The sequence below is a fragment of the Rhineura floridana genome, chromosome 7 (assembly GCF_030035675.1).
Source record: "Rhineura floridana isolate rRhiFlo1 chromosome 7, rRhiFlo1.hap2, whole genome shotgun sequence".
Lineage (NCBI taxonomy): Eukaryota > Metazoa > Chordata > Lepidosauria > Squamata > Rhineuridae > Rhineura > Rhineura floridana.
The window spans coordinates 110,021,633-110,043,094 of record NC_084486.1 but is presented as its reverse complement, the minus strand read 5'-3'; the positions used below and the strand labels follow the sequence as shown (position 1 = coordinate 110,043,094).

Here is a 21,462-nt window from a genome sequence, read left to right as displayed (position 1 = left end):
GCCAGTGCAGACGCGCCAGGACAGGTGTTATATGCGAAGACCGACTGGTCCTCGTCAATAATCTGGCAGCTGCGTTCTGCACCAGCTGAAGCTTCCGAACTGTCTTCAAGGGCAGCCCTACGTAGAGCGCATTACAGTAATCCAATCTTGAAGTTACCAGAGCATGGACAACGGAGGCGAGGTCATCCCCATCCAGATAGGGGCGTAGTTGGGCTACCAGACGAAGATGGTAAAACGCATTCCGTGCCACCGAGGCCACTTGGGCCTCGAGAGACAAGGAAGAGTCGAAAAGAACCCCCAAACTACGTACCTGTTCTTTCAGGGGGAGTGTAACCCCATCCAGAACAGGGTAAACATCCACCATCTGAGCAGGGAAGGCGTTCACCAACAATGTCTCGGTCTTGTCTGGGTTGAGTCTCAGTTTATTAGCTCTCATCCAGTCCATTATCGCGGTCAGGCAAGGGTTCAGCACATCAACAGACTCACCTGAGGAAGATGAAAAGGAGAAATAGAGCTGCGTGTCATCAGCGTACTGATGGCAACGCACTCCAAAACTCCTGATGACCGCACCCAGCGGCTGCATGTAGATGTTGAAAAGCATGGGGGACAAGACCGATCCCTGGGGGACTCCACAATAGAGAGTCCATGGTGTCGAGTGATGTTCCCCAAGCACTACCTTCTGGTGACGATCCGCGAAGTAGGAGCGGAACCACTGCAAAGCAGTGCCCCCGACACCCAACTCCGCAAGTCTCCCCAGGAGGATACCATGGTCGATGGTATGAAACGCCGCTGAGAGGTCAAGGAGAATCAACAGAGTCACACTCCCCCTGTCCCTCTCCCGACAAAGGTCATCATACAGGGCGACCAAGGCTGTTTCGGTGCCAAAACCGGGCCTGAAACTGGATTGAAACGGATCTAGATAATCGGTTTCATCCAAGAGCGCCTGGAGTTGGCTGGCAACCACCCGCTCCAAAACCTTGCCCAAAAAAGGGACATTCGCCACCGGTCTATAGTTATTCAAATTATCTGGGTCCAAGGAGGCTTTTTTTAAAAGAGGTCTCACTACTGCCTCCTTGAGGCTACCAGGGACTACTCCCTCCCTCAAGGAGGCGTTAACCACTTCCTTGGCCCAACCGGTGGTCCCAGCCCTGCTAGCTTTCACTAGCCAAGATGGGCATGGATCCAGAACAGACGTGGTAGCCCGAACCATTCCAAGTACCTTGTCCACTTCCTCGAGCTGCATCAACTGAAACTCATCCAATAAAGAAGGACAAGGCCGTGCTCCGGACACTTCAATGGATTCATCTGTCACAACATCAGAGTCAAGGTCCCTGCGGATACATGCGATCTTATCTTGAAAGTGTCCAGCAATTTCGTTGCAGCGGGTCTCAGATGTTTCCATAGTATCGTGGGGGCCAGAGTGTAAGAGCCCTCGCACGACTTTAAAAAGCTCCGCTGGGCGGCATAAAGATGATCTAATAGAGGCAGCAAAATAGAGCTTCTTTGCTATCCTTACCGTTTTTGTATACAACGTATTGGTGGCACTTACCAAAGCATAGTTGTATCCACTGGGAGTTTTCCTCCATCTGCATTCCAGCCTCCTCCTCTCTTGTTTCATCGCTCTCAGCTCCGGAGTATACCACGGAGCTGTATGAGCTCTACACTGGAGGGGGCGCGCGGGAGCGATCATGTCAATAGCCCGGGTCAGTTCCGTATTCCACAGTGCGACCAAGGCCTCAACAGGAGCACCAGTCCTATCAGCCGGAAAATCTCCCAGAGCCCTCTGAAAACCTACGGGATCCATCCGGCTCCGGGAGCGGATCAACTTAATAGATCCTCCACCTTTGCAGAGGGAAAGAGCCGCTGTGAGTCTAAATCTCAACAAGCGGTGATCTGTCCATGACAATGGGGTAGATGAAAAACACCCCACCACCAGATCACCATCTCCATGTCCAGTGGCGAAGATCAGATCAAGAGTATGTCCCGACACATGCGTTGGGCCAGTAGAAAATTGAGACAGCCCCATTGTTGTCATGGAGGCAATGAAGTCCTGAGCTGCGCCAGATAAGACAGCCTCGGCATGGACGTTGAAATCCCCCAGTACCAAAAGTCTAGGGGATCTCAACAGCACCTCCGAGACTATCTCTGTCAGCTCAGCTAAGGAAGCTGTTGGGCAGCAAGGTGGACGGTATACCAACAGTATTCCTAGTCTGTCTCCCTGGCCCAATACAAGGTGGAGACATTCCAGACCAGTTGCCGTCTGGACAGGGTGCTTGGTGAGAGGAAAAGAACTCCTATAGACCACGGCGACCCCCCCTCCCCGGCCCTCAGATCTACCACAGTGCTGAACCAAATACCCGGGTGGACAAAGCTGGGAAAGAGCAACTCCTCCCTGATCAGCCACCCAGGTCTCGGTTATACATGCCAGGTCGGCACCCTCCTCCAGGATTAAATCATGGACAAGTGAGGATTTATTATGTACCGACCTGGCATTCAAAAGCAGCACTTGGAGATCCGAGAGCTGGCTGATAGGACAACCAGCAATCCTGTGGGTATGAGGAGAACCGGAACAAGGCACAGACACAATTTGTCTGGGACGAGTTCCCCTTACCTGGCCCGTTCTCCTCCTAACACCATACCTCCCATTACCCGTCACTACGTTAATTGGGGCCCCCGAAAGCCCCCCCCACGATAAGCAACTTCATTCACACAACCCAAAATTCTGAATCATAAGACTCCATACACGCACATGCACACACTGCAGATGTATAAATACATACAGCCCATATAACAGTTTATTGTCAAACCAGTTGGTCATTGCAGAAAAATCAGTATTAGTTTTAAAAAAATCAGTATTAGTTTCCTACAGAATAAAAACTGTAATACCTAAGTAAGCCCTGCCTACTTGCTTTAAAATAGGACTGGGGGGGGCAGAAAGAGAACACAAACACAATTCTTTTTTACATTCACTCCAAAGTCCCATTGATTTTCAGCACATTCATAATCATGTCTACTCAAAAGTAATTCCTACTGAATTCAATAGGATTTACTCTGGACATATGGGATTAGCACTGTTTTTACCCCCAAAAGCAACTATTGGGAAGGTTTTCAAAACACTGCCCAGGATCTGACTCCTACACACAACAGGGGAAAAAACTGAAATGTATATACCTACCCAATTTATGAGATTTTCAGGAGGGGAAACCACCATTTTCTGGCCTCGCAATGAGGTTTTGCAGACACTGCCACCAAACAAACACTTCACTGATTGGCTGAAATCCTGAACGGGTGGGGTTAAAGCTACGAAGTGCTATACAGTAGTTTAAAAAAAGATTTAACCGGGGGGGGGGGTGCCTGACGTTTTTATATATATCTCGAGAACCGCACCACCTAGAAACTTAATTTTTTTTTTTAATGAAAGCTGAGAATCCGGGCCACCTAAGGGGCTAGCCAGGCGCCGGGTGGCATGCTTAGAATCCGGGTAAAACCCAGCTATCCGGGCAATATGGCAACCCTAATAAGACGACACCCGGCGTATAAGACGACCCCCGACTTTGGAGAAGATTTTCCAGGGTTAAAAAGTCATCTTATACGCCGGAATATACGGTATTCACTTTATGCACATAATAGGATAGATTTTATCATAAGCAGAAATAAGGACAACCAGCTCAAAGCTGTATATTTTCAGGTCAAATTAATATTAATTCTGTTCATTTCTTGGGGCAGAGATAAGGAACTTCTGGCCCTCCAGCTATTGCTGGACTCCCAACTCCCATCAGTCCCAGCCAGCAAGGCCATGGTCTGGGAAGATGGGGGTTGTAGTACAGCTGTGTCTAGAGGGGCACAGGCTCCCCATCCCTCTTTTAGGAAATGTTGAAGATCTCGGATTTAGTCTCCTGCGTTATCAACATGGAAACTCAAAGCAGAATGAAACTGTGATAATTACAGTAGGGGTTAGGACATCCCTTGCTCTCTCAAAGTCAAATACCACAGTGCTGACTCTGGAATAAATTCCCATAAAGAAGCTCAGATTGTTTTGCATAAAAGCACAACTTTTAACAACAGGTGTAAAGGCAAACTTCTCAGTATATCATTATGAAGGTTATCCTTTTATACAGCAGTCTTGATCAATTCTGATTTTACTGTGTGGGCCCTGCACTGGCTACCAAAGAGGCTGATGTTCCTTTCAGGACAGCCAGAAGTTGGCCTCTATATTGTGTACAATCCAAGATCTTTCAACCTATAAGCAGATACTACTTCGAAAAACCTGCAATTGTTTATACAGCCTCCTTTCACCATTTTGCAGTGGCCTCTATTCTAAGATGTCTTAATCAGTACAAATCAGCAGTGTAGTCATGGGGGGTCTCAGGGGGTCTTAGACGCTTTACTTTTTTGGGAGCAAGTTTTCTATGTCTCCAGTATCCTACGAGCTGATAAGCATGAATAGGGGAGTGCATTAGCCGCTAAGAGTCTTCTAACATGCTTCCTTGTCCTTTCCTGCTGATTGGAGGAAACAGGAGTTAAAGGAGGTGAGTTAAAAACTGAGAAGAGTCTTCCTAGGGCTAACACTCTCCTCTTTCATGTTTATTGCTTCTTAGGCATTAACAAGGATCTCATTTTCAATCGCGCAGCAAAAAAAGTGGGGAGAGAGCATAGCTGTGACTAACATGAAGGGACCCTGCACTTCTGAATTTGCCACTACGCTACTTTTACAAACTGCACATGCTGCTACTATAAATCAATTATTTTATTTACTACTGCAGTGGAGGTGAAAGTAATAGGCTTTCCCAATTCTGTGATTCTCTGACCTTTTGTTTTTGTTTTTACACGTAAGATTCCCCTTTTATGAATCTTCCTTTTGAATGGCTATTTCTAACTAGGTTCCACCATCTGCCCCGTCATGCAGAAGATGGTATTGCATTTCATGAATTGTAATATGATAACATTACAGGAGGAGGCTTAGACTCCTGATGCAGTTTCATGGTAAGACAAGATGTAAATGGGGCAACTTGGGGGCAGCAACAAATTTGATGTTGATATAGCAATCTGACACTAAGTGAATCCTGAAGTGCCATCAGGCAGGAGAGATGGAGACTAGTCATAGTTTAGAGAAATGATTAATTGAAAGGATAACTGTATGTATCCGAGTTTATACTTGTGACACATGTCTTTGTGTGATGAGTCTTTGCTTCATGTGGTCAATGAAGTGCCTGATGTGACTAATTCTTGACTCCCAGATAGTGTCCAACATCCTAAGCTAGCATATCAACTTGTTGGTCATCTTTGCATTTCTACAAGAGGCCTCATGTCAGGGATTATGACAGCCCAGCATTTTGATATGTGAATTGATAGGAGATTTGCCTGCTCAAAGTCTTGACAAGTGCAGTGCTTTTTTTTCATTATCTTTGCTGTAAAGCTTAAAGGAATGGGTGGCATCTGCTAATATTTGTACAGGAGTTCAAAACACAGGTGGAAGGTGGGATAACACTGCATGTTTTATAACTGAATAGTAGTGTACATCAAGTCTATAATTTTTTGAGGTGTGTGATAACTGGTTTTAATAATTTATGTTAACTATAAATATATAATATATTACTTGTACGTGCTCTGAAAGATCTTAGTTATAAATTAAGAAAATGTCCTTGAAATCAGGGGGCAGTGGTCAAGCTTGTTGGGAGTTGTTGTTCTGCAGTATCTGGAGGGCCACAAGTGACCCACCCCTGTTTGCAATCATACTCCTTTTAAACAAACTGTATGAAAATATAATTTTAATTTTTTTAGGAGGGGAGTTGCCAGTTTCATTATATCTTCTTCAAATGTAGAATTTGAGACTCTAGTACTCTTTAGGCTGTCAAGCAACACTGGGGGCAGGGGTGGAGTTTGTGGAGGAGCAGATGTGGGAAGATCTGAAGTGGGTTGAGTGGGGAGGTTTGAAGGGAACTTTCAACCACATTTCTGATTGTGCTGAACTGAATACAGTTAGAAGCCTCTTGTGAGGGTCAGGATGCTGGGGCAGAATATATGTGCATGACCTTGCTGCCTGAAGAGGGCTTCTGTATCAGAATAATTAGTTTCCAGTGTAATAAGGCAAGGCAAACAGAAATGACGCTGTATTAAATCATCATCATCATTTATATGTAAGCCACCTTTCCATAGTTAAACCATGTTGAAGGCAGTTTACAACATCAAAACAGTACATAATTCACTCTAACAATTACAAAAATAAAACAAGCTGCAAACAGTCAAAACAATAGTCATAAACAATAAACTAATGAAAAAATCTCAACAGATGTACAAGATCAAGCAAACTCCATATGTTAGATGTGTGTGTTTTCAGATTGTTAATCCTGCAGCTCACCAGTTTTCCACCCAAGTCTTTCCACCCAATTTCCACTTTTAATATCCATCCAAAGTGAGGGATTCCATTAATATCATTTTGTTATGTTGCTAGTGCTGCTAAATGATCTAACAGGCAGATAGTTTTAACATACCAAATATCACAATAGAAGTATGAGGAACAGTATTATTTTTAATTTTATCCATGGCTGTATCCAAAGCGTTATCTGGGGCTCTGCAATATGCTTCTTCCTTTGTATATCTAATCCAAACTCTACATTGTTCTTCATTTGGATCAGAGTCGGACTTTGTTCACTGACCTTCATTAGTGAAAGTTTTTTTAATTTTTTTGGTACGTTTACTTCAAAATGTAACATGAATGTCTCTAGTGGTTTTTGAAAGGCTAATGCAGAGGCAGACACTAAAGTACACAATTACAGGGGTAAACATGCACCAGCTAGTTCAACCCTTCCTGTGTGAGCTGATTAAGTAATTCTGTGCTGCTTTTGAGGTTAATCCCGCTGAAGTCCAAAATAGCTTGATAGCTAAGTCAAGACTCCTATATGCTTCCTCAAAAGAGCATGTATACGGGTAAGAAAGAAGCAACTTGTCCTGTTTGTACACTAGTCTTCGCATGAGTTTTGTTTAAAAGCATCTTAAACGTTGACTCCTTCCCATCCCAACAGCAAATTACTCTAATTCCAGAATATCAGCACATTTTCAGTCCTTGGAAAACAAGGATTCCACTGATTTCAAATAAATACTTGTTATACAAACATTTTCTTTCAGTAACATTGGTTGCTAAATGACTTGAGGACTTCTTTTAAAAAAGGCTTAGGAGTTTTTTAGATGAACATGAACAAACTGTATGATTGATTGTAATGTTAAAGGGTGCTTTAATAGCACTATGCACATGGCATAAATGTCTTATACCCTCTTGTTGAACTGCCCTGAAAAGGGGATGGATTGCCAGCTGGATCATACATTAGTGTTATCTGCATGTATTTTTCAGCAGATGTTGAGCGGAGACCACTTGTCAAAGGTATTGTGTAGTATAAGATGTGAGTTGGGCTTTTCGTTGTTGTTGTCAAAGTACATTTTTCTTGCATTACCAATGTCTTCCATAAAGTCAGCCACAAAGCCATATTATTGGGGGATCCAGCTTGAAGCCTGTGGTAAGTAGGAAATAGATTAAAGACAGGTTTTCCCTATTTTCAAGCTGCCAACAATGATGTCATTAATGTTAACGACCCTTCCCACAACACACTGAAGTCAGAGAACCGTCTTTTAAAGCTCTTGTCATGTGCAGTTTTATGTGTTGTTAAGGAAACACTAATCTTTGTTGATAAGAAACAAAAGGGATATCCAAATGCTGACTTATACTGAGAAAGGCACTCTGCTCCAAACTTACTCAACATCTTACAGTATGATTTATTTTTATCCTACCATTTTGCTGTTAATGAGGGAAGAACTTTGAATTTTAAAAAAGATGGAATACTTCTAATAATCTCAGTTTTAGCTTAATTTCTCAGTCTATGTGTTAATATCATCAGATGTTCATAAGACAAAACTATTTTGCTGCATTGTGTCTGTGAATCAGATGTGCTGCTTAAATATTGCTGTGTAGCAGTTTTAACAAGCCCACATTAAAATCCTACTAAAATAAGAAATGTCTGTATTTAACGTTCAGAAAGAGAAACTATCTGGTTTTTGTTTCCTAATTGCATAAACTGTGGGATGTGTGGGGTGGGGGTGTTCGCTCCCAAGAAGGAAGTGACCACTGTTATGTTAGTTGTATGTCTGTTGCTGAACAGTATGCACATGCATTATGTTGTGATATATAAAAATATGGTTGTATGTGGCATCATACTACACTTGCAAAATGTATGCATGCACATATTAATTTCCCTTTTCACTGTTTTGTTACTTTTCTGAAAAAAATATTTTGTCTTGGGAGGATGTACACAAAGCATATTGCATTCAGTGCTACTTTTAAGTTAATGTATTTTAAAAACTTACTCTGTGTGTCTAGAATGATTCTGCAAACTGTAGTACATCCAAGCTGTTCAAAATGGTGATTTGTTCATGATGAATTCTGATTTCCCATGCAGAAATTGTGTAATTATATATTGCCAGTAGAAAATACAGGAATACCCCACATTAACATACGCAATGGGACCGGAGCGTGTATGTAAAGTGAAAATGTACTTAAAGTGAAGCACCACTTTTTTTTCACTTATCGATGCATGTACTGCACTGCAATCGCCATATACGGGCATAACTGATGTAAATAACGCATTTATAACTAAAATAAACATAAAATAAAATAAACCCTTTATGAAAAAGGGTAAGCTTACCTTTAAAGTCAGCTGGCAGATGTGAAATGGATGAACGAAAATTTACATGTATTGTAGGAAGGATGAAGGAGAGGGCATATCTTCTACTTCATAAGTTAAGAACATAAGAAGAGCCTGCTGGATCAGGCCAGTGGCCCATCTAGTCCAGCATCCTGTTCTCACAGTGGGCAACCAGGTGCCTGGGGGAAGCTCGCAAGCAGGACCCGAGTGCAAGAACACTCTCCCCTCCTGAGGCTTCCGGCAACTGGTTTTCAGAAGCATGCTGCCTCTGACTACGGTGGCAGAGCACAGCCATCACAGCTAGTAGCCATTGATAGCCCTGTCCTCCATGAATTTGTCTAATCTTCTTTTAAAGCCATCCAAGCTGGTGGCCATTACTGCATCTTGTGGGAGCAAATTCCATAGTTTAACTATGCGCTGAGTAAAGAAGTACTTCCTTTTGTCTGTCCTGGATCTTCCAACATTCAGCTTCTTTGAATGTCCACGAGTTCTAGTATTATGAGAGAGGGAGAAGAACTTTTCTCTATCCACTTTCTCAATGCCATGCATAATTTTATACACTTCTATCATGTCTCCTCTGACCCGCCTTTTCTCAAGGGCTAGACGCTTTCTTGCTGGCGATTTGGATGGACTACCTGAAGTAGGAGTAGGGCTTGGAGCTGATGTCGATGCTAGGGATGGACTTTCAGTGGATGTTGATGGTCTGGGAGATTGACTGGGTGCTGCTGCTGGCCTTTTACGAAAGTAGGTGTCTAAGGAGGTTTGAACTGTAGCTCTTTTCTTTTTTCTGTAGATTTCTTTGTAACAGGCATAAGCCCCCGAAATGTTTGCATTGACTTTGGAACTTCTTTCAAAGTCCCTATCATGCTTTTCAAAAAGAGCCATGGCGCTATCAAGATGACGGAATGCTTCCAAGAGAATTTTTGAAGTTAGGCCTTCAGGCTGTTCCATGGTCTCATCCTCATCCCGCACATTTTCTTCTTCTCTCTCCTGTTCAAGTTCCAGAAGATCTTCATTGCTGAGGGGTTCAGTATGGGACGCCATAAGTTCAGCAACATCTTCTGCCTCCACTTCCAGCTCTAACTGCCTTGCCATCTCTACAATATTTTCAGTAACATTAGCTACAGGATCTTCAAAGGCTTTGACATCATCAACAAACTGGGCATAATTTTTTCCAGGCCCCTTTCATTGTTGTTTCCTTGATGTCATTCCAAGCATCTCTTATAGTTTTGTTGCAATCCAAGATGTTGTAGCTTTTCCAGAATTTCTTTAGGACTTCTTGCCCTGTCACCTCTTCATTGTCTATTGCTGCAATACACTTACTGAAGGTTCTTTTCAAGTAGTTCAACTTGAAGGTGGCTATGACACATTGATCCATGAGCTGCATGAGTGAGGTGGTAATCGGTGGTAGGAATTCCACTCGAATGTTAGGGTTCAGTTCATCTAATGTTCAAGGGTGGCAGGAGCATTGTCTACAAGGAGCAAAATGTTAAAAGGGATATTGTTGTCCTTGCAATAGTCTTTCACCTCTGGTACAAAGCAGGTGTCAAACCAATCTTCGAAAACGGCTGCAGTCACCCATGCTTTTCTATTAGACCTCCAATGCACTGGAAGTCTAGTTTTAACATAGTTCTTCAAAGCTCTAGGGTTTTCCCAATGATAAATTAGCATAGGCTTTAGCTTTAAGGTACCAGAGGCATTGCCACCTAACAGAAGGGTTATTCTATCTTTGGCTGCCTTGTAGCCTGGCATTGTTTTCTCCTCTCTTGCGATGAAGGTTCTTGCAGGTATCTTTTTCCAGAACAGCCCAGTCTCATCCACATTAAAATTTTGTTCCTTGGAGTAGCCTCCCTCTTTCATAATTTTGGCAAGGTCGCGTGGATAGCTTTCTGCAGCCTCAATATCTGCAGCAGCTGCCTCTCCTTGCACTTTGATGTTATGTAGGTTAGACCTCTTCTTGAACCTATCAAACCATCCACGGCTTGCAACAAATTCGGCATCCTTCACTGCCTCACCTTTCTTAGCCTTCAGGTCATTGAATAGGCTTAAGGCCTTACTTTGAATCATTGCCTGGCTTACAGGAACCTGGAGTGCAGTCTGATTGTCTATCCAAACTATTAAGAGTCTCTCCATGTCTGCAACAAAGCTATCCCTTTTTCTAATTTTTGTTGTGTTCACTGGCGTAGCACTCTTCACTTCTGCAAGAATTTTTTCTTTGCTCTTCATGACCGTGCTAACTGTAGCTCGAGTGAAGCCTAGCCTTCGGCTTATCTCAGCTTGAGAAACACCTTCTTCAGACAGTTTAATCATTTTAAGCTTCATATCTAAGGTGATAGATTTACGACTTTTCTTTGTATCTGCCATTATGTACTGTATGTAATACTGTACAGTACTGTACTACAGTACCTGTACTGTAGGCAAGGGAAATGCACACCTCACACACCAATGCACACCCCACACACACAAGCCAGCAGTGGCAAAAGCCAGAACTAATGATAGGTAGAGAGAGAAAAGTAAATTAAAGCAGGAAAGGAAAATGGGACAATGAAGAGGTATACAATGAAATCAGGGGGATCTAAAGATTTTTTTTATTTTTTTATCACAATCAATTAAAGCAGGAAAGGAAGATGGGACAATGGGGGACAATGGAGAGGTATATAATAAAATCAGGGGATCTACAATACTGTAAAGAGCATGAGGTGCCCCCACACACACACACACACTGCCACTGCCGACCTAGGATGGGGCAGGCAGAGCTCCGATCGCAGTACAGTACAGTTAAGAATTTAAACAATTTAAAGAATTTTTACTGAAAACGAGGATGAAGCAGACCAGACGAGAAAGGACAGTCGCTCAGAGTCGCTCTAAACGCTGCGGGAGATGACACTTCACAACGCATGTGACACGTGGAACACAAGTTCAGGCATTCCGTCAGTGTCTGTTATTGCAAAGCGCGTGTATGTTAAGTGGGGTATGGTGGAGTTGGAGAATGTCTGTTATAGTGAGTGTCTGTTAAACAAGTGTCTGTTATTCGGGGTATTCCTGTACCTTTCTATTAATGAGTGGTATACGCAAGTGGAGTGCATTGTGTTGAGCCAGTGGTAAAGTGCTTTTGTTTGCTGCCCTGGGCTGCTACTAGGGGGAAGGGTGGGATAGAAATCAAATAAATAAAGTCTTTTGGTAAAAGTGATGGCACTAAGACCTTGCCCACAATGAGGCATGTACCAAACTCATTACATAGAGCAGTTTGGGATTTTTAATGTATAAAATAATTTAGATTCCCCTTCCCAATCTTTCAGCCCTCAAAAGGGTCTTTAAGGCAGCTTGCATCCATAAAAAATAGCCAATTTTAGTGATAAAAACAAAGAGCTATATCCAGTTGGTTTTCTTGCACGTACCTAAGGGTTTTGGATCCAGTGGGAGATGTCCACTAATGGAGGAGGGAAGGGGATTTTTGCCAATTTCTCCTCCCACAGTGACTTCCCAAATCTGTTCTGGAAGGTCTACTGGCCCTCCAGAACAGATTTTGGAGGGGCATTGGGGTACGCAGGGGGGAAAGGGAATCAGCAAAAATAGCTTCTCTGTCCTGCATTAGCAGATGCCTCCACTGGAGCATTCGTGTAGGAAGACCAATTAGATTCTGCCCCAAAAGGAAGAAAACAGGTATTTAAACACTCAAACAGCAGGGCACCATGATTATTCCTTTGTCAACTTTCCTTCTGTTAGTCTGCTCTGTTAATTTAAGCAATGTTACAATGCATCATACTTTCATAATCCATTCCTTCAGTGTAGGTATGAGCAGAACAAATTTCTTCAAATGCATCATTATATATTCTGAACAAATGTCTTTTTCCATATATCCCTGAAGGATTAACATAATTTCTAGTACTAATAACAGTCTCCCTAGGCAGATAGAAGGGTTTGTAAAGTCCTGGGCAATATTGTGATACCCATGTCCAGACAACTATCATCACACATTTTAAGAAGAGATGCAACAGACCTAAGGTTTCCTGTCCTGACCATGAGATCATAGAGATATCTTGTTTGTGTGTGTTTGTGTTTTGCAATCCTATGTGTTTGCTTAGTGTTTTCAAAGTGTTTACTTATAAATAAAACTAGGCCAGTAACTATTCTCAGCAATGTTAAGAACACCCGACTTGCAGGCAAATGCTGTGCATCCTAACGCAGAACTAGCTAACTAATTTCTCAGGGAATTTCAGACCAATTTAAACATTGTGAACAATAATATGTATAATACATGACTGATTTTGTCATTTTTATGATGTTTAACCTCAAAGGTGACACACTTTTTGCCCCTGGTTTTCCCCAAGCCCCCTCCACCATTTACATAGAAAACAGCTTTTAACTCAGACAAAATACAGGGCTATGGATTGGTTTTAAAAGAGGACTAGTATAGACTTTACTGTTTGTTTTTTGTATTATGTTTTGATACAATTTTAAAGCAAGTTATTCTAAAAGGACAGTTAAATATAACTTAACTTTTTAAAAAAAACAAAATAATCTAAATAATAAAAAACCCCGACTTTTATCCACCCTAGAGGGAAGTTTATTTATTTATTTATTGTATTTACATACCGCCCCATAGCCAAAGCTCTCTGGGTGGTTTACAGCAACCAAAAACATTAAAACAAATATACAAATTTAAAACACATCTTTTAAAAACAATTTAAAACACAATTTAAAAATTTAAAACAATTTAAAACACATGCTAAAATGCCTGGGAGAAGAGGAAAGCCCTTTCTACCTACCTATGTATAGTCAGTGATGTTTGTGGAGTGGAAGTAGGTGAGGGTAATACTAGGTAAAGTGTGTTATTTCTCTTTGACATTGAAAATTGATTTCATCTATACAGTATTGCCCCTGCTTTTTGGCATTCTGCTAATACGGCAGTTTTCAATTAGAGTAAGGCCCCACTCATACGGCGCTTGTTCCAGTTTTCCAGCGTTTTTCAGGCATCGGGCACCATTTTATGGACAGAGCTCCGCTTTTCAGTGGGTTTTGCTTTTAGGCGGGGGTCTGGAACGTAACCTGCCATATGAGTGGGGCCCTACTGTATAATGTATCTCAGAGCAACAAGCTTTGACATACTTAGCAGACTTATATCCCTTTCTGTTTCTTTGATTGTATATCCATCGCAGGTTAGAGCATGTGACCATTCTGTTAGGTACAATTTGTTCCTGCACTAAGCTATTCATTCAGCCATACTGGAAGGGAGCCAAATATGAATAAAAAGAATGAATCATGTACACCTCACCCCTTCACAGTTTAAATGAGGCAGTTTCTTTCTTTGTCACTAGCCCTTTTAATAAAGTTTGGTAGGACTGTCTAATTTTAGGCTCAACATAGTTTAAAGCTGCATAGCTATGTTACATTTCATATAGATAAGTAGGGACATTTTTCTAGAATGGCAATAGGAGTTTAGAAGGAAGTTTGAAACTATGTAAAAGACCTGTGAGAGAATTCTCCAGGGAGTTTTTGCAGCATACCATACATTTGCAAGGATAGGCTTCCCGTTCACATGAAGGACCACACAAAATACATTTGGTTGCTTGGGCAATTAACGCATATAACACAGGCAGTCTTTTCAGTCTTTCCATGTTGCTGTGGAAAGTCTCAACATTTTATTAAAGGGAAATAATACTCTTTCTATTTGACTATCTTCTAAGAACAAACAATCTTAAAAATACATACAGGTACTCTTACACTTCTAAGTATTGGTGTAAGCAATTTGGTTTAGTTGAGAATTACAAAATGGTTAAAAGGCAAATTGTTGAGTACAGCTGACACAAAACAAGTTCAACGTAGTTATAGGAATTTTCAGCATTGGATTCACATTTTTGCCAGACATGTTTTGAGAAAGGCCATCTAGCTTTGCTAAGAAGCAAAGACAGCGAGTGTGGTGAAGTGATTAGAGTGCTGGGCTATGACTTGGGAGACCAGCATTCAAATCCCCATTCGGCCATGAAACTCCTTAGGTGACCTTGCACCAGTCACTGCCTCTCAGTTTAACCTACCTCACAGAGTTGTAGTTAGGATAAAATGGAGAGTGGGAGAAACCATGTATGCCACCTTGAGCTCCCTGAAAGAAAGGCAGGATATAAATGCAATAATAAATCATGTTTGTAGGCCTCAAAAAGCTAATCTGACATAAAGCAGAATAATAACCGAGTACCAATAAACACATTCCTGCCAGTGATCTTCTCCCTCTGATTTAGAAGGAATGATCCATATTTGTGTTTGTCACTCTAAACACAATGAAGATCACTATGAAGGTCATTTCTCCATTACCAATGTACAAAAAGACTTTACAACATTTATCTGTGGTGCTTGGCTTTGAATCTTACAAAGGAAAATATCCCCCCATTCCCAGCCCCAATCTGCTTCAGCATGTAAACTATGGATTGGACCTGGAGTGCTCATTCTGCAAACAGAAGTACTCCTTTTTACAGAAGGGACTGAGATCCTGTGGAGGCTTCTGCTGGAGGGGTGGGGGAGAGAGAATTTCACCAATTTCCCCAGCTTCCTGCACTGCAATTCCTGAGGGCTCCGTCACTCCCCAGAAAAGCTTTCCAGGGGGGGAATGAGGACTTAGTGAAAAATACCTCTTTTCCCTTCCTCTAGCTAGAGTGTCCTGTGAGTGGAGTTCTTCTCATGGAATTGTAGCTCCAATCCCATATAATAACATTAACATGAGAACCGAGAGATGTCTAATCAGTCAGATACCTAACCAATTGTAGTGGGTACTCCTAACAGAGGAATCAGCTACTTATTATGTATTAGTTCTGTTGTTCTTTTGACCTGAAAATATTTTTTAATGGATAAAAGCATTTGCAAGCGACTTCAACTTGGGTGGGAAGATTGATGGGCATTAGGGGGAGAAGACAAATGGGTATTTAACAGAAATTTCCAGCCATTTGCCCAAAATTGCCTCCCCCAAGCTATTTTTCTCCCTTAGCCACCTAGAGCTGCTTTATCTGATCAAACAGAGCCCTCAGGGAAAGACTCATGGAATAACATGTAATTCGTACAGCAAGTGCAGGGAACCTTTGGCCTGCCAGATGTTGCTGACCTACAATCCCCATCAGCCCCAGCAAGCATGGGCAATGGCCAAGGATGGTGGGAGTTGTAGTTCAGCAACATCCGGAGGTCCAGAGGTTCCCCACACCTGATGTGGAGCCACCTTTATCCAGTATAGCCATTCTTGCAGATGTCATCTGTTGTTTGAGTATTGCAGAAATTTCTGATAACATTTGCCTGTGGTGCTGGATGCTTTTTAGTATTGCTTATATGTATTTTCTTTCTTCTGTTCTCAGAGCGATGACCTATACAACCTCAGAGAAATCCTTCTTTGAACCATGGGTATCAAGACTCTGTTTTGTGTATCACAACTAGGACCTCACATCTTCTTTCCCAGTAGATGGGTACGATGCATCCAGTTCAATTTGTTTACTTTACACAAACCTCAGGAGTTAGTTGACTGAACTGCACGTTCTTCGTTTTCTTCTCCTTTTCCCCCTCTTGTGCCAAGCAAAAGCACTGTGACATCTGGACAATGAGTTTATGATTACTTCCTCCTCCTACCATAAAAGCTGGTTACAGTGAACTAATGTGCCCACCACTGTAAAATGGTGAGAATGAGTATACTACTAGCTCATTTACATAAGACATGACATTTTAATTTGCTGCTGAAAAACCTGTATGACAAATCATCAGTGTAAATTATTACATATGAACTGTTAATGTTGGTTGAAGAGTATTAAATATTTAACATAGGTTTTTGATTTATACATGTACTTTTTTAATTAAAAATGTAACTTTTCCTACAGCACATCTTTTTTTGATGTGGAACTGAGGTATACTATATTCTGTTGTAAACAGAGTGGGGTTGGGGTGGGGAAAACTGTTAAAAATAAGGCAATTTAAGAATAGAGTAGGGTACTATTCTTTTTAAGATTGTAATTCAGAATATAATATAATATGAATCAGTGGGCCCGTGGATCTGGATTGTACAGTCACATTTACTGATATCATCGTTTGTAAGATAACTCTGCGACTGAGCTGAATTCTTTCAAAAATAAAATAATATTTTGTACTCTTCCTGTAAAACATTAGGCTGTATTAATGAAAATGCAAAGTTAACTGTGCATGTATTTACAAGTGTGAATTTGAAATTGTTCATTGCACAGGAAATTTTAAAACATCAGAAAAATAAATCTAAGTCTTCCATTGTATATATATATATATATATATATATATTGAAGAAGAAAACAAATGAAACATGGGTGAACACTTCAAATCAAAATATCCTTGGAATGAAATATGTGGGTGTTTGTAAATTCTGGAAATCTCTTTCTATACATAATAAACTAGATACTGTTTTATCTTTATTTCTCCTATTTCATTTGCTTTTTAAAAAAACCTACTCCTTTACGCATATTCTTTTTGAAGATATCCTTAAATTCTTAATGATGGGGGCAAATCAACCTTGAGGGTAGTGGTATGTGCTAGTCCTATTCACCTATTGAAGTTAATAGACATGACTAACTTGGTTCATTAATTTCAATGGGTGTACTCAGTGTAGGACTTAGTTGAATACAGTCCTGAATTTCTTATTTTAGAATTAGTATTTTGAATGTTATTGAGTAATGAAATATCGCAGTAGAAAGAACACTTCCCTATAGGATTTCCCTGATAGTTTGAATTTGTTTTCTCACTGCCCAACAGAATGAGGTCTTTTTTCCCCCTATTTAATTTACTGAGAATTTCACAATGTCTTCAGTGTTAGGAGCACCTTCCTTCAACTTGAAAAAAGGGAGACTTGCATCAGCATATTCATATCCGTTTTTGTACCCTAGGAGACAAAGATCATTCTTCTGTCTGTTGCACCCTCTTGTATATCCTATCTGTTTCATTTAAACATACCTTTGGATCAGGGATCCTGTAGTTTTAGCATCATTCCCTCCTATCCATGGGGCTTTTGGGACCAAAATATGACCAGGAGTGCACCATTTGTACCTTTGAACTCAGTGGGGCTCACTTCCAAGTAAAAAAGTGTTTCCTTTTCTACAGTCAAACTGAAGAGATGCGGAAGGTTTTTTTTCTTAAATTAGCATCCAGTAGACCAAAACATTTGAAAGTTTTCTTTGAACTAGCCACAAAAGGTATGAATTTTCATTTTGACACGCTCATCAGTCTGGGAGTGTACTAGTATCTCATAATCTTTGTGGTATATAGAAGCTTTCTGTACATGGAGATTCTGAGTCATTGCTCCTCTACCTGTTCTCCAGGGAAGATGAAGCTGCAAATTTATTTATTAATTAAATGTGTTAGTTGCTTTTCTTTAGTTGTTTTTCTGCACATATGTGCACTCAAAGCGACTTAGAGTTAATAAAAAAAGTTTAGGGTTTTTTAAAAAGTTAAAAACAAAGCAGTACATAAGATGTGGCGTAACTCTTCTTAGGAAGGCTATACAACAGAAGCCCCCCAAAAGCCTTCCAAACTTAATAATAATAAAATTTTATTTTTGAGTCGCCTATCTGGCCGAATTAACGGCCACTCTAGGCGACGTACATTGACATAATAAAATAAAATACAATATAAAACCAGTACAAACCACACTCAATAATCAACTAATCACCCCTCTTACATTAATCAACAGCATTAAAAACTAACCCACCCCAGAGAACCCATAGGCCTGCCTGAACAGCCAGGTCTTCAAGGCTCGGCGGAAACCTATCAAGGAGGGGGCATGGCGAAGATCGAAAGGGAGTTCCAGAGGGTGGGGGCCACAATCGAAAATGCCCTCTCTCTAGTCCGCATGCCTGCAAGAACCAAACGCCTGGAAGAAGAGAAATGTTTTTGCTTGGTGCCTAACAATGAATAATGATAAAGTCAGGTGTACCTCCCTGGAAGAGAATTCCACAAATGGGGGGGGGCACCACCGAGAAGGTGAATTCTCGTGTTTCCACTCTCTGCACCTCCTTTGGGGCACACGATGAAAGGCCTCCAGTTCAGACCTGGTTTTGTACTTATAGGGAGAGGCGGTCCCTGAGGTATTGGGGTCCTGAGCCATGTAAGGCTTTATAGGTCAAAACCAGCACTTTGAATTAAGCCTGGAAACAAAATGGCAGCAGTGCAATTGAATTGTTGTTATGAGCTCAAACTTTCTTGTCCCAGTGAGCAGTCTGGTGCTGAATTATGCACTAGCTGCAGTTTCCGAACTGTTTTTAAAGGCAGCCCCATGTACAACACATTGCAGTAACGTACCATAGACAACAGAATTCAGCTATCCCTTTCCAGATAGGGTTATAGCTGGGATACCAGCCAAAGCAGATAGAAGGCACTCCTTGCCACCAAGGCCACTTAAGCCTCAAGCGACAGTAGTGGGTCCAGAAGTACTCCCAAGCTATGTACCTACTTCTTCAGAGGAAGTGTAACCCCATCAAGAGCAGGTCACAGCCCCTTCATCTGGTCTAGGGAACTGCCCACTAACAGCCTGTCTTCTCTGCAGGGCCAGTGCCAGAGGGTGGCCAGGTCAGGCCCTGGCTCAGGGCCTCTGCAGCCCACAGGGGCCCCTAAAGGGTCTGTCCTTAAGGTGAGAGGGTATCGTTCTCACTCCACAATCTGCAGCAGCAGAGATTCCCGACCTTCCTGTTCCTAACTGAGGGAACGGCTCTAATGGGTCCCTGTAATAGTCTTCATAAAAATATAGGAAGGAAGCCAGGCTGTGAATCACATGGTTTTCAGAGTCTGTATACTAATGCCCCAATTATGGGAAACAAACAGAACAAACTTGAACTCTTAATACACGAGAGTAAATACAACTTGATAGGTATTATTGAAAATTGGTGGGATGACTCCCATGATTGGAATCCAGCGATTGAAGGATATAACTTGTTCAAAAAAAAGGGAGGCAGATTCAAGCTATACAGTAGGGCCCCACTCATACAGTGGGTTAGGTTGCAGACCCCTGTCGAAAAGCAAAAATCACCGAAAAGTGGAACATAGCCCATCCAGAAAGAGAGCGAGCGAGCAAAGCCTGCTGCTGCGCTGGCATGATCAGCTGTAGCACGGGGAGCTACAGGGACCAAGCGCTGTCAGCTGGAGTGCAGCAGCTGGAGCTCCCCGCACTACAGCTGATCACACTGGCACAGCAGCAGGCTTTGATCAGCTGTAGCGTGGGAAGCTTCAGCCGCTGCGTTCCAGCTGACAGTGCTTGGCCCCTGAAGCTCCCCACGCTATGGCTGATCACATGCTACAGCTGATCATGCCGCTGCTCCCAGAGGAGAAGAAGGGCAGAGGAAGGGGCTCGTGCTGTATTAGCAGGGCGCCAAAAAGTGGGGCCCTACTGTATGTTAAAAATATATAGCCATGCAAAGAAATACAGGAGAATGAGCTTAGTAGCTCCACTGAAAGTATCTGGGTTAAAATAAATGGGGCAAGGAATAAAAGGAACATGGTAGTTGGAGTCTACTACTGATCACCCAATCAAGGAGAAAACAAGGATGAAACTTTTGCAAAGCAAATTGCCAGTGTTTTGAGGAGGCATGATGTAGTAGTAATGGAGGACTTCAATTACCCTGATACCTTTTGGGAGACAAATTCTCCCAAACATGGCCCCTCCAATAAATTCCTGACTTGTGTTGGAGATAACTTTCTCCTACAGAAAGTGGAGGAAGCACCTAGAGAATCAGCCATCCTTGACTTGATTCTGACAGAGATGACCTGGTGGATGAAGTGGCAGTTACGGGAACTCTGGGGGAAAGTATACTAGAGATCTTGATTTTACAGGAAGCATAAACAGTAGCCATATGTGTACCCTGGACTTCAGGAAAGCCAGTTTTAATAAACTCAGAACAATGGTAAGTAAGGTTTACTTATTTATTATTTGATTTATATCCTGCCCTTCCTCCCAGTAGGAGCCCAAGGTGGCAAAAGTTCTGTGGCAAGCGACCCTAATGAGAAAAGGAGTCCAAGATGGCTGGGAGTTTCTAAAAGGAAATTCTAAAGGCACAATGGCTAACAATTCTGTCAAGGAACAAAAAGGAGGAAGACAGCAAAAGAAACCAGTGTGGTTTCACAGAAAGCATAGAGATGACCTGAAAACAAAAAAAGGACACATAAAGGAAGTGGAAGGAAGACCAGGCCACAAAGGAAGACTACAGACAGGTAGAATGGAATTGCCGGGATGCCGTCAGGAAGGCCAAAGCCGAGAATGAGCTGAGGTTAGCGAGAGATGCCAAAAGCAACAAAAAACCTTTCTTTAGGTACAGCCATAGTAAAAGACAGAGAAAAGGAATGGTGGTACAGCTACTCAGTGAGTATGGCAAAATGATAACAAATCACAGAAAAGGCAGAAGTGCTTAATTCCTACTTTGGTTCAGTCTTCTCTCAAAAGAGGGTCTATGATCTGGGAAATTGAAATTGAAGGGGTGGGATTGCAGTTTGAGATTGATAGAGAAATGGTCAAGGAATACGTAATCACTTTAAACAAGTTGAAATCTGCAGGGCAGATGGGCTGCATCCTAGAGTATTGAAGGAACTGGCTGAAGAACTCTTGCAACCACTGTCTATTATCTGTGAAATCGTGGAGGATGGGCAAAGTGTTGGATGACTGAAGGAGGGCTATTGTTGTCCCTGTCTTCAAAAAGTGAAGAAAGGAGGACCAGTCAGCTTTACATCAATCCCTGGGAAAATTCTGGAGCAGATTATAAAGCAGTCAACCTGTAAACACATGGATTTATCAAGA

General features: G+C 41.9%; 1 protein-coding gene across 2 annotated transcripts in view; it reads left to right on the top strand.

The window, feature by feature from the left end:
- Positions 1-17,101, top strand: part of IRS1 (insulin receptor substrate 1) — a 78,949-nt gene extending 61,848 nt beyond the window's left edge. For both annotated transcript variants that reach the window (XR_009764071.1, XM_061636820.1), the window contains one exon: positions 16,028-17,101. The gene's annotated coding sequence lies outside the window, so the exon portion shown is untranslated. The remainder of the gene's footprint in view (positions 1-16,027) is intronic.
- The last annotated feature ends 4,361 nt before the right edge of the window (positions 17,102-21,462 follow it).